General features: G+C 40.6%; 1 protein-coding gene across 11 annotated transcripts in view; it reads left to right on the top strand.

Moving 5' to 3' along the window:
• Window positions 1-3,983: 3,983 nt before the first annotated feature.
• Window positions 3,984-14,171, top strand: part of PCGF3 (polycomb group ring finger 3) — a 56,262-nt gene continuing 46,074 nt past the window's right edge. For 6 of the 11 annotated variants that reach the window (XM_085043760.1, XM_085043759.1, XM_085043758.1 and 3 more), the window contains exons 1-2: window positions 3,985-4,263; window positions 10,051-10,114. The gene's annotated coding sequence lies outside the window, so the exon portion shown is untranslated. Of the gene's footprint in view, window positions 4,264-10,050; window positions 10,115-14,171 lie in introns of all 11 variants that reach the window. The other 5 variants (XM_085043764.1, XM_085043763.1, XM_085043765.1 and 2 more) reach the window with 2 other exon arrangements.

Genomic DNA, 14,171 nt, shown 5'->3' with positions numbered 1-14,171 from the left:
CATTAATCTTTCACTTACCAGTGGGAATATTTGTAAGCCTAGAGATACTTAAATGGCTGGTATTTGCTTTTTCCTCTTTTACAAATGATTGCTGAATCAGTTTGTCTCATACAGTCGAGTGGATTTGGCTAGAGAATGAACCTGATTTATTTGACTTTCAGACTACAGAGAAAACAAAGAATTTTTTTTCCAAGGGAAATGGAGGAGCTTGAAAGCCAAGTAACAGTGCTGACTGAAGAGCTCAAGTGGGTTGGAATGACTGAGGGTATAGTTAAATATCTATTGCTTGGGTTTAAATCTCTCTGAGTTTTATAATATCCTTCAATCATAAAAAAATATGCAGATCAGTTTAGGAATAAAACTGTTCAGCTAGAGACTGAGAGCATGCTCTATCAATTCTTTAGCAGGGAAAAGAGGGAGAAAAATATCAGGTCCCCACACCCCAAATAGTAAAGGTTATTGAAAGAAACAGGAATTTCCTACTATTTTAGAGATGAAGGAGGTTGCATAACAGTTACAGAATTAAGAACCTATGGATTATGCTTAAGCTAAGGTACATCTATAAAAAAATGCTGACCCATATTTCAGAGTATCTGAACTTGTGGGGCAGTGAACCTCCAAATTGTCTCTTGCCAAGTCACTTTACTGGTTGATTGGCCTGTCACCTACACATCTGTGTCCCTAGGGAGAGCTAGCTCATAGCTCCTCCTGTAAGGGACCTCTAGGTCTTTATTTTTAAAACAGAGGATTAATAGACCACATCTCTGAAGCCAAAGTGTAGCTGTGGTGAAACTGACATTCAAAAGCTTGTTTCCCAGTGTTTCCTAGGCAAGAATGAAGTTATCACTCAGTCCTTAGGATGACTACGTGGAACCTACAATGTAAGTATGGCAATTCTCGGTCTGGTGATAACTAAAGAAGCAACACTGCTGCTTTACCTTATCCTCCTTTGGGCAGGGAAACTGTCCTGAGTCCAAATGCCCCTTCCAACCTCATACATTCTTTGTGTGTGTTCCAAAAATGCCCAGATCTTACAGACTTACCCATTAGAATAGGTGCTTAAATAACTTGTGCCTGGTACATCTATGTGTAAGAAAAAAGCTGGTCCATGCTTGAGTTCTTTGGTGTTAGGCTGCAAAGATGTTTGAGCCCAGCTTTGAGATCTTTGATTGCATCATGATATTCTCAGGGACCAAAGTGAAACTGTAGTACTCTGAATTACCTTTCCTACTGTTTTCAAAGACAGGTGAAATATTTGCTGTTCTCCAGTACTGGGGGACTTGCCTGGTCACCATGATCTTGAAAAGGTTAGTCTTGGGAACTAGCCTTGCAATGGTATCAACAGGCTCTCTCAGCACTCGCTGATGCAAACAGTCTAGCTCACAGACCTACAGAATCATAGTAACCCCAAGAAAATGCTGGAAGTAGTAATTCTCAGTGTTGCTGGTTTTGAACACTTTATCATAGTTAGTATTGAATTAGAGAAATTTTGTCATTTATTTGTCTTCTTTGTGTTTTATTAATTTTGTTTGCTACTTTTCTGCTCTGTTTATGAAAATATGCTACTTTGTTGGGTTTCTAGTAATTTCTCTGTTTACACCATTACTATTAATGTGCTCATGCTGACCAGTTCCTTTTGACTCTTAGACAGCCTTTCTAAAGGAGATAAGACAACTTCTTTTACCTAAGATATTTCGGGAGTTTTTTCTGCCAAGAGGTTTCACATAGAGTCTGTTCCATGAATTGTTTTAGCTAGGAAATACATGTTTCTGGAAGCTAAAGATTTAATTTACCTGTGTTCATGTCATGCTTTTATTTGGGTGAAAACTGAAAACTATTGCATGTAAAACTAGCTGCAAGAATCCTTTAAATGCAGTTTCTAGTTCTTCCAAGTCACTCTCCAAACTTCTGTAGTTTGATTACAGCTCTCTGATTGCAATGGAAACAAAAAGTTTCACTTCTCTTCTAATATAAAGTGTTGTAGTTCAGAAAAGGCACTCTACTATGCAGCAGTGATATTACATACTGTAGTCACTGGCTAAGCTTACATTTCAGACACATCACTTAAGGCTATCACACGTATTAGTATTGCCAAAGGCATTGGACCTGATGTTAGGTGATGAGGCTGAGAGGAGAGCACACCATTGCCTGAGCTCTTTGAGGGTCTCAAGTCTTGTTATAATGGGTATATTACAGTAGATTGTTTGAGTGGGCACGGCCTTATCACCTTGCTTAAGGTGCCATGGTGCCGTTTTCTAAAAAAAATTCTATCATAAGAGATAGTCAACACCTATAGACCATGGCCTTAATGGTTTTCCCAGTCTGGTGTGTTTGGTCTGGAAACACTAGGAAAAAAACAACCAACCAAACAAGAAAAACAGGCATACAGTTTGTAATTTCATGCACATTCTTATAGTTCGTTACTTTTGCTTCTGGCTACTTGAACCCTGATTCCAGGGGTCAGATAGGAGGCCCCATTACTTTCTACGACACACAAAAAAGGCCCATACAGAGCAATTTGTGGTTAAACTGGAAACAGAATTTATATTTCGGATAGACAAGATGCACTCATGTAACTACATAACCCTTGAACTGAGACAAAGCAAATCTAAAATGCTGACATATTTTCCATTAACTCAGGCCTAGCAGCTGGAAAACATAGCTCCCAGAGCCAAGCACAGACCCTGAAGTCTTGGCACACAATAAAAGCTCAATAGTTTGTTGGACATGGAGGGCTTGTGCCATATCAGATAGCCCATTTCCAATGTAATTTTTAGACAAGTTGGAAGACTGTCTCATGGCTCATACTTCATTGGAAAGGAAGAAAGAAAGAGGGAAACATGTAGGTATTTTAAAGGATTACATTCAATATATATGTATAATTGAGAATGTAAAGATCGCTTTGGTGTCTTTAGTCTTTGGACAGGTGAATTTTAAGTAGTTGTCTTCGCAAGTTAAAATTTCAGCTGTTTTGTGCAAACTTGGACTTGGCATGGGTTTCCCAAGCTTTATGCATGCTCTTTGACCTAAGACTTCACACCTTCAGGAAGACAGAATCTTTGTCATTTCATCAGTTGGGTGTTTTGAGCCACTGACAGTTTGATACCAGTAGGTCTTGCCACCAGCATTCCTATTCAAGTTTCCCCTTGTACCTAGCTCCTACTCCAGTTTCCTCTGTCATCAGCTGACAAGACACCTGTGCAATTTTGAGAAAAACCTTTCAGAGAGAAGAGGTGGCTTGGAGCAATGCAGAGGCACATCCTGCCTAAAAGCCAACCGCCTTTGCCATTCTCACCTTCCTGCTCACAAGTTGCACGGATTTTCTGAAGCTGGTCAGCCAGGGACCTCCTACCTCTACTCTGTGCTGGTGTGGCCTCATCTCGAGTGCTATGTGCAGTTCTGGGCACCACAACCTAAGAAAGACATTGAGCCATTAGAGAGTGTCCAAAGGAGGGCAACACAGTGAAGGGCCTTGAGGCGAAGCCCTTCAAGGAGTGGCTGAGGTCACTTGGTCTGCTCAGCCTGGAGGAGGCTCAGGGGGGACTGGAGTTTTCAACATCCCCACCAGAGGAAGTGGACAGCAGACACTGATCTCTGCGCTGCCCAGTGACAGGACCCGAGGGAACGGCCCGAAGTTATGTCGATATTAGGAAAAGTATCTTCAGCCAGAGGGAACAGGCTCCCCAGGAAGTGGTCACAGCACCAAGCCCGACCGAGCTCAAGAAGCATTTGCACAATGCTCTCAGGCACATGGCTTGATTCTTAGGGGTGTCCGGCACAGGAATAAGAGTCGGACTGGATGATCCGGATGGGTCCCTTCCAAGTCAGCATACTCTGCGGTTCTGTGACCGGGACATGGCCTGGGCCCAGCCCTGGCGGGGGCTCCGCGTCCCCCTTTCGCCGGCCCCGCTGCCCGGGGGAGGGAGGAGGGGGCGGCCGGCGCCGTGCCCGGGTGAGCGCCCCGCGCGCATGCGCCGCGATCGCGGCGCCCCCGCTCGGCTCCGCTCGGGCCGCGCTCGGCTATTTCCGCCTCTTTGTTTTAAACTCCGGGCCGAGCCCTTTAAATCCCCCTCTTTTTCTGTTTAAAATTTCTTGGGAAGGGGAACAGGGGCCGGTGTTTCCCTCCGCCTCGCGTTTCCGACTCCTCTGCCCTCTGCTCTGCGGTGGCGCCCGGAGGAGGACGGGCCAGGGAGCGGAGGGTCGGCGGCGGCGGGGGGAGCCCCGGTGTAGCCCCGAGCGGCGGCCGCGTCGCCCCCCTGTCAGGTCAGTCAGGGGCCGGGATGGGGCGCGGGGGTCCCGGCCTTGCCCCGCCGAGGGCCGGAGGGCAGCCGAGGGGCTCGGAGGCGGGGCGGGCCCGCCGTCCCCCCGCCCGTCTGCGGGGTATTTGCGGTGGGGGCTGCGGGGTGAGGTGAGGCGAGGCGGCGAGGGGGTGCGGGGTGAGGCCCTTCTCCGCCCCGACGGGGTGGGGGCTGCGGAGGAGCGGGCCGGGGGCTGGGGGGGCCGCGCTTGAACTTTCGGGGCGGGCGGGGGGTCGTCACAGGCGGGGTCGGGTTCTGTGGGGTTCCTCTCCTGAAACTGTCAGGGAGTCCCTGTGGGCCGGGGGAGAGTGTCCCTGTCCTGCTGCCTGTGCCCGCCCTGTGGCAAGGTGGCTTTTGGCTGCTGGGGGAAAGGAAACCCCGACACCCCCCGCCCCACCCGTTTCTACCCTCGGGAGGAGTTGCGGTTGTGTGGAGGGGCCTGGGCAGGGGCCAGAACCCCACGGCTTTGGGAGAAAGGGTCTCTGTGAGTGGAGGGGTGAAGATGGCGTTTCCAGTAAGCTGGAGATAGAGGGGACACGTCCCTTGGGTGTGCGACTTCAGCCGTGCAGGTATGTGGTTCCAGAGCTGTGTATCTGGGATTTGAAGTCGGGAGAAAGAGCAAATGAACTGATACTCATAGGTAGAGTGGCTTGAGTTGTTTTAAAGTCTAAGGACAAATACGTGTATGTGCACACGCGCACACACACACACACACACACACACACTCACACATATATATACATATGTATGTGTTCGGTATTAAGAAATTCAGAGAGTTTTCTAAGCCTCTGAGTTCTAGTAAGTTGTGGCGTTGTCACATTTGGCCTTTTAAGTTGGTCACTTTTAGTCTGAAAATATAAGGTGTTACTTCAGCGTCCTGTGTAGAAAGTTTTGTATGTCCCAAAGTTCACAGGCTCAAAGGAGGTGTGATTATTGTGGGTTGTCAAGTGCTTGGATGTTTTGTTACTTCACATAGTTGCATTTTCTCTTCTTTTTGGTTATAAAACTGTTAGTCTGTGCATGCTTTCTGTCAAATTAGTTTAGCCCCTTCATGCTTCCTGTACGAAATGCATGCCTCTGAGAAACCAGTTCAAGAAATTCTGGTTTATTACCCCTACATGCTCTGGGATGTTCTGAAAATATTTTCTTTGGTATCTTTCAAAATAATACTGTCTATTTTCTTCCAAAATTCTATAGAATAATTAAGTTTATGGATGAAAAGCTTTGAATTTAAAAAAATACAAAGTTGAGATGAGCTTTTATGTTTAAGGAGCATCCCAAGTATGTGTCCTCCATTCTAGATTGGTTTTGTTTATACAGAATGAACAATTAAGCATATGGTAGATACATTGTTATGAGTTGCATTAGTACTAGGTGGTATGCTGTTTAAAAATATTATTGGTTAAGGGCATTGGTATTTTGGGCAGGATACTTTTGAATTTTATTTGTTCATTCTTCTAATGGCAAATCAGATGAGAAGCTCAACTGTGATACTCGTCATATATCTCATAAAGGTGCTCTGCAATTCCTAAAATTCTTTAGTAACATAGTGAATAGGAACAGAAACTTTGTACCATTTCAGTAGCTTTACATTTCTTTTGAAGCTATACTTGTAGATATTTTATGACGTGTCTAAGGGAGTACAGAAGGTGTTTGTGCGAAGGTGCTTGGTCAGACATGTAGAATGCATTAGATGAGGGTCAGGTAGTTTTCTAGAGATGCATGGATGTACTGTGGCAGAAAACTTGGTAATAAAACATTTCATAAATCACTTCTTGGGGAAGATCTATTGGATTTCTTTTTGTGGGCTGATCTGGCTGGTTTGATCTTGTTACTCAGCTGTCACCGTTAAAAATCAAGACTGAGCACTTGTAAATGTTGTAATAAAGTCGACTTAGAGTTTGTAATTATCCTAGCCTAATATTAATGCCAAGAATGGCAGAAATTAATTATTGTGGTAGGAAAGATTTCTGCTACTAAGAGACTGCAAAGTACAGCTTGTAGTCACTGCAGCTGTCCTGCTCTTATATCTCCTGTCTACTTATATCATTTAGAGGAGGTCATCTCAAAGCTTTATATTTGAGATACAGGTAAGTTTTCTCATCAAGAACCATTCTACACTTACATTAATAGCTTTAATTTCTTTTTTCCCATACGGCCATTTAATCTAGGTGGTGTGGCCTTTTTAGCTTTTGTCATACAATTCCAGATTAAGTTCCTGAACTCTCTGGGCAATACTTTGAGAAGAAGTTTTTCAATTTCCATTGAAACTCTTAAGTGGAGCTACTAAGCTACAAAATGGATGTGGACATGATGTTTTGAAAAGCATGCATGTTGATAGCGTTTAACTCTACAACTACTGTCTTAAGTTGCAATACTAGCTTACAAGTGTGAGGACATCTTGTATATTATAAAAGAAACATTTTTTCTACTTTTTGCTTTGGAATTATTGTTATTTGGCACATGTATGAAATTAAAGTTACTAAGTGGAAGCTTATTTTGGTAGTAGTGTTTGGAGATCCAATTGACTTAAGACTGTCAGCGTTCCTGAGAGTTTATTAATCTAAACTCTGGTCTCTTTTTGTCATTGCTACCAAAGATGTTTAATGATGTTTGAAACGTCTCTGATTTGCCAGGTTAGATCTGCTGTCATGTTTAAAGGAAATGTAGAGGAAAACCTTCTCAGGGCCATTTGACTGCAGTAGATCAGAAGCCGCTCATGTCTTTTAGCTTATACAAGACTTACTTGGAAGCTCTGTCTTGGAGTAAGCTTAGTTTTATATTCCTTATATATCCCTTTCTAAAATACAAGCTTGCTGTGTTAGACTGCAAGTTTAGCTAGTATATGAAAGTCTTACATGCAATAAAAGAGAAAAAATAAGCAGGTTATTCTGTGTTAAAAGCAATCTTATATATTGTGATATATAACACAGTTTCACTGCTACCTGAAGAAACACTATAAATAGTGATTTGTTCTATAATTGCTCTAAGAGCCCAGAGAAAACCTGCTGCTTTTATTGGAATTCATAGTACCATAGGATGGGTTGGAAGGGACCTTAAAGATAATTTTATTCTAACTTTCCTGCTGTGGACAAGTACACCTTTCACTAGACCTGGTTGCTTAGTTCCATCCAAACTCACCTTGAACACTTCCAGGGATGGGGCAGCCACAGCTTCTCTGGGCAACCTGTTCCAGTGCCTCACCACCCTCACAGCAAAGAACTTCCTTGTAATATCTAATCCAGGCCTCCTGTCTTTAATTTGGAAGCCATTTCCCCTTGTCCTGTCAGTACATGCTCTTGTGAAAAATCCCTCACTTTCTTGTAGGCTCCCTTCAGGTACTGGAAGGCTGCAATTAGGTCACCCCAAAGCCTTCTCTTCTCCAGGCTGGACAGCCCCATTTCTCTAAGCCTTTCCTTGTAGGGAAAAGGTGCTTCATCTCTCTGGTCATCTTGATGGCCTCCTTACTGACCCACTCCAACAGGTCCATGCCCTTCCTGTACTGGGACACCAGAGCTGATGCAGAGTTCCAGGTGGGTCTCACCAGAGCAGAGCAGAGCAGAGGGGCAGAATCCCCTCCCTTCCCTGCTGCCCACACTGCTCTGGATGCAGCCCAGGACACGTTTGGCTCTCTGGGCTGGCAGTGCACATGGCTGGGTCATGTCCAGCCTCTCACCCACCAGCTCCCCAAGTCCTTCTCACAGGGCTGCTCTGCTCTGTTCATCCCCAGCTTGATTGGCTCACCAAGGCTTCCAGGTCATTATGCAGCTCTGGGCAGTTGCTCAGGAGTCCTTGAGCCTGGGAACCCCCCTGTACAGTGTGATCTAGTGCTTACCCCCACACTTACCTCAGTCGCTGCTGGTGATGCTACCTTATTGACTGACTGAAAATTAGATTTACTCAAGTTAATTTTACTGAAGTAGTGCATCTATACTTAAATCAACAGGATATGAAGCTGAAATACTCAAGTGTGGTGAGAACTAGTTGGACTAAAAGCCTTATGTGTTACTGGAAGTTTGATTGAAGTTTGCAGAGACCTGAAGGCTTGCAATTGTACTGGAGAGCCAGCACTGTAGGAACAAATAAACCAGCAGTCAGTTCTTCAATGACACTGTATTCTCTTTTCCTCCCTGCCTTTTTTTTTTTTTCTCCTTAATCAGAAACAGTACTTTAGACTAGGAACTTCAGACTATGTGTAGGAACTTAAGGGTCTCTTTATTCCTTTGACAAACAGAACACATATTTTTCAAAAGTAGAGGGTGGTACAGATCATTAAAAGTAGGGGGAATGACGAACTCTGGTGAGCTCAAGTTACTTGTTCTTTGTGCCAGAAAATGACTGTTCTCACAGTTATGACTGCCTCTTTCAAATCACAATTATAAGTTGATGGAGCCAGTGGGGGAAATTGTTGAGGGGGTGGGGGTGAGAACTGGAGTAAATCAAGGTACGTGTGGTGGCATTATGATAATGCAGGGATTGCAAGGAAGAAATATGCAAGAGTGAAAATCAGTCTTTTTTGTCGTTTTGTTGCCAGTAGAAGAACTTTGTTCAACTAGCTCTGATGTTATTTTCCATCTCTGCAAAATAGCAAGGAGGAGAATTATTCTCTCCACAGACATCTATTTTGGATGGTCTTAAGAGATAATTATTTTGTATTCTGAATTTTTAACTGACAATAACTTAGGACTTTGTTTACATTAAAAAGGTCTGTGTTCTGGCAGCAATAAGGATCCTTCTTGTTTGATACTGAGACTGTCCTTATTGCTGGAAACTGTTGCTTTATGAAAGCATAAGTTCATTTTGATTTAAGATAGATAGTATTCTATGTATGTTTGGTGTCAATGAGAATATGCTGTGCAGTATCTGCATAATTAAGAGAGGAAAAGTTTATTTTTTAGGTTAACAGAATGAGTTTGATGTTATTTTCTAACTTGCAAATTGCTGTCTTGTCAAGCTTTTCACTTTTACTTAAGAACTTTTTTTCTTCTCTGCATAACCAGACAGCATACAATACCATCTCTAGGTCATTATCATCCAGTAACATCACAATTATTATATGTAATGCAAATTTTGTGTGAATTATGGTGATGTTATGCTAGTACAGGTTATCTCTGTTATTCTTTTACGATATGCATGCAAACATTAATATAGTGTTTGTAATCATAAATGTAATTTTTTCATGAAAATGTGTCAGTACAGTGTTTGATGAGTTTTCAAGCAATGTGGTGTTCTGTACAGTTTTTTCTAATTTGTTACCTGAAAGAACAAGCTGAAAGATACAGTACAGCTGGCTAAATTATAAATTCTTTATTTATAAATAATTGCATCTGACACTTCTTGTTGTATCTGAACTATCGAGTACACAGATTGGCATAATAAAAACCATGGGTCAGTTGATTACTTAGTTAAAGGACATTGCCATATTTGTTTTAATTTACTAGACAAAATATTTGCTTTTATGATAAAAAATTATTTGTTGTACTAAGCAGTGGGAAGCAGTAGGACAGATTTGAGGAACAACAAAAGACAACTAAGTTTTTTCAACATAGTGCTGTCCTTTGTTCCTTCAGAGTGACTTTTCCCAAAAATCATTTGGACGTGGAGACATTTGGAAGCTTAAGCTCTGTCTTGGCACTAATATCAAAATGGTCTGGGATCTCAATGCATAACTCCTGCATTTTAGATGATTGTGTTTCATACTTTTTCATTGTGATAATAACTGGGTTTTGTTTCATTTACCTTTTTTTTCTAGTACATAAATAATGTTCTAGACACAAGGACTCAGATATTGATTTCAGGATTCAAAATAGGAAGAGGTAAGGAAATTTTTTATGTGCTGTTTGAGTACCTAGTCATGCACACTGCTGAAAGTGTATATACCCCTGTTCCTACATCAAATTATTTATATTTCAGAGTGTAACTTCTGTTAAATCTGTATCTGTTAAAGATACTTCTTATACTGTTTTCTCACTTCAAGAAAGTGCTAACAGACTGTATTGAAACCAGTCTTCTTAATGCTTGAGATGGTTTTCTTTCCATCTTTGGGTTACTCCTTTCCTGTGAGGTCTGGACAGTATTTGCCTGATTGCTTGTGTCTATACTTAAGAAAGCCCCCCAGCTGAAGTGCTATAGCAAGTGAGTAATCTTTCTTGCTTTACCATTGTACTAGTTGGTTGTTTACTATCTGTTTTTTAAGCTTTACTGAACCTTTTTTAGGAAAAAGCAGGCATAACTTGTTAAATGCTCACTTAAAATTTCTTATCCGCGCAGGCAAGTTGCTCTTGTCCTGTGCAAAAGGCTGCACTTGTGGAAAAGTTTTTTGGTGTGGAAAGTGTAATAAAAAATTACACTATTGTGTGAAGTGCATGGGTTTAGTGATAAACATTTACCTTTTTTAGTGACATTTGCATGGGTTTTTAAAATTTGTTAAATGAAATAAGTAATTAACCTGTCTTCTTCTGTAGCAGTTTCCTTAAACAAATTGCAAACTAGACTTGGCATTTAAATCAATTTGTGTTTTAAGATTGTGCTTTTTGTATTGGGTTGCCATGAGGTGATGATTACTTCACAGATTTTTAGTTAAAATGTTGGTAAAAGAAAGTTCTCTGATTTATGCTTATACTGTTCTCAGATAAAATGCAGATGCCCAATATTTTTCTGTTTCCCTTGAAAAATCCATATTTTTTTTTCTGTAATTGAAATACTGTGGTAATAATATATTTTACCAAAAATTTCAATCTAACTATTATTGAGTAGGAGGAGTTTAATTGAAATGCATTTTAATAACATGTGTACTTGCTAATAGTAGTGTTATGCTTGGCAGCACCAGAGTAGATAATTTATTTGCATACCAATTTATTAATTTTGTGTTTCTAATCTTGTACTTCTCTTTCTTGACTGAGTAGAACGAGGTAGAAATCTCTCTCAAGATCAAGTTATTCTGCAACAATTTCAGAAGACTCATGTTTACACTAGTAAAATACTTCATTGGTCATTCTTTTTTTGACTACTGGCCACGGGAAAAGTAGCCTAGACTTGTATAAGCTTGTATTGGATGTAGTGTAAATGGCACCAGACCAGGTAAAAAGGACTCTGGGTGGAGCAGTTTTCTTCAGTTCACCTTCTTGCTTGTCAGATTCTTTCAAGTTTTGATAAAGGTCATGGGAAGTGGTCTGCACACTGGTCCACATAGTATTGAGTCTTGGCATCTGAAGGTCTCATTTTGTTATCATTGAAATATATAGATGTAAAAAGCATTGCATTAGTTACAGGCATTTTTAATGTAACATTTTGGGGGTAATCTTAGATGCTACCACTGGACATTGTTTATCTAAATTTGTTTGCTCTAATCTCTAACAGTTATTCAAATTATATAAGGTTATTTTGCCCAGACAATAATAGCTCTTGGGTTTTATGATTATGATTTTATGACTAAAAATGTCTTGAATTTGTGCAAAATTTTGCACAGGGAGGATAATATCTTGTTTTGTTTCTCATTGGTTTTGGTGGTTTTGGTTTTTTTGGTTTTTTTTTTTGGACAGAGATGCATTTTACCCTGGCCTTTTTTTTTCATTTACTGAATTTATCAATGTCATGGCGTTAAAATAAGCGTAGGACTAATTCTGTACGTAAGCTATTCTGTGATCAAATATGTAAGTGGATTATGGTCTTCAAATGAAGTATTTTTGCTGCCTCCCTTAGAGAAGAGAAAGTACATGCTGTCCCCATGTTTCAGTTCCTCTCTTCATCACTTCACCAAATGGGTCAAATTACTTTTATAGTGGAACTTGATGTACACTTCCAAAGCCGGTTCTCTTTCAGAGCATTTGTTCTCCAGCATTCGATGGCAAGAAATTGAATTTCTGGATGTGTTTGGAAAGTGGCATAGATTTTTTTTTTTTAAATCTTTAGAATGGGGAAATATAGATTATATGTGAAAAGTTTCTGGAGTCCTATTCTGTAGCTTCCATTATTAGTCCTGATGTTACCATAAGATATGTTCACTGTAAGAGTGAAGACAAGGGAGAAACGAGCTGCTTTTGCTTCTCCCCCAGATTCCTTAGCCATTTATGGCTTACCATGGTAAGTAACCTTTTTTTCGACTTACTCATCCATTATCGCCATCTGCAGAGTTTGACAATTTTAGCATTCAAATGGAAAAAAGCCCCAAATCCAGTTCTCTCCTCCCAACTTTAATCCAAACCCAATAAACTTTTTTCTTTTTCCTCTGAAATTACTTTTTTCTACTATGAAGAGATTTACACATGGTAAATCCTGAGAACAAAAAGTCTTTCAGATGCCCAGGATTTGCTGTGTGGAGATCTGGGAGACATGGTCCTCTCTGACCTTGTTAGCCAAACTTCTACTCGTTCATGTTTGTTGTGATGAATGTTGTGTTCTGAAAAATGTGGGGAGACAGTGTCAGTATAAGTGTCATCTACTAAAAAACCACTGCATTTTTAATAAAGTTGGTAAGTTATTTTGATTGTCCCTTATGGCATAGTTCAGTCACCAAAAGCAGATCTGGGTGAATTGCAGACAGAAACCAAATTCAAGCCTACAAATACTACTAGCAGGCTGCAGCAGTTAATTACTTGCACTGAAGGACTTTCTTCTCTTTTTATTGCATGTCATACAAACATCCAGCATTTGAAATTTGTTGTAGGAAGCAATATGGGCCTATGAAAGTGATTTTGCTTTAAAAAATTCCTGGGCGTAGTCCTAAAGTATATTTGGAATACAGTTATGGTAAGTAGCAGAGATAGTGTTTATTTTTTTACTTCTTCCTTGCACGGACTGTCAGGCTCTGTTTAACTGGAGGTTTTTCAGAGAATAGCTTTTTTCCTTACAGTTTTTGAACTGTTTGTATCAATGTGCATCTGAACAGTTTCATTGGTAATGGCTATCTCTTTGCGTGCTAATTATCAGTTCTGTAAGTTCAGTGATGTATGTATCTAATAATGGATACCTTTTCATACAGAATGACTGAAAGATAATTATAAAAAGCTGTAGCTCATCAATTACTTGTCACTGCTTTCTTTTTAATTTGCTGCTTTCTGATCTTAAATTGTGGATTACAAAAGTTTATCAGAGTATCCTGGAATCTTTATGTCCATGTGAAATGCTGTCATGGCTCCTCACAGCATAAAAGCCATTTGGTCATTATTTGTCTGCTTTCATACTAGTTTTCCACATAGGTGTATCCTTTACCAAAAACCAAAACAAAAGAGCAACAACAACAAAAGTTGAATTACTGTTCCATTCTTTTGCAGATTTTCCTTTTGATAAGGTCTACTACTTTGTTTCACCTGTCTGTTAGTGCTGTCTTTTTTACTTGAAATTGGCAAGAGCTAGCTGGTTATTTGGTTTCTGTTTCAACCTCTTTATTTTCACTAACAATTTTCTGTTACCTGTAAAAGTTGACATCAGTGCCTTGTTTTAAGGTATTCTGAGGAGTTTTGTGCAAAGATCTAAATGCAGAATGGGTCTTCAGCTGTTTTTTGGACTAAAACTAAACTATTTAAGAGGCTGTAGAGTGCCATTACCAGGACTGGACATGGAAGAGCAATTTAACTTTTGCACTGTTTAAGTGTGTGTTTTCTATATTTCTGACTCCAGAGAGACAGGCTTCCATTTGGCAAAATTACTATAGGCAGGGCTGGAAAGGGAAATGTCTGCTAGCAGGAGTCTGTGCATCTTTTGTTAGTGTTGCAACAGGTGCTGAGGTGCTTGTAAGGGAAACTGGTAACCACTTACTTTCTCTGCGATGCAGTTGGTGTTTGGCAATTTACCAAATGTTTCCTTGGCTACTCCTGATTAAAGTGTAACTCTTACTGAACATGAGGAAGGAAATATAGACTATCATTTTGATAG

The sequence above is a fragment of the Lichenostomus cassidix genome, chromosome Z (genome assembly GCF_008360975.1).
Source record: "Lichenostomus cassidix isolate B80296 chromosome Z, HeHo_3.0, whole genome shotgun sequence".
NCBI classification, from domain to species: domain Eukaryota; kingdom Metazoa; phylum Chordata; class Aves; order Passeriformes; family Meliphagidae; genus Lichenostomus; species Lichenostomus cassidix.
The sequence above is the reverse complement of the archived record's forward strand: the minus strand, read 5'-3'. Positions and strand labels throughout refer to the sequence as shown.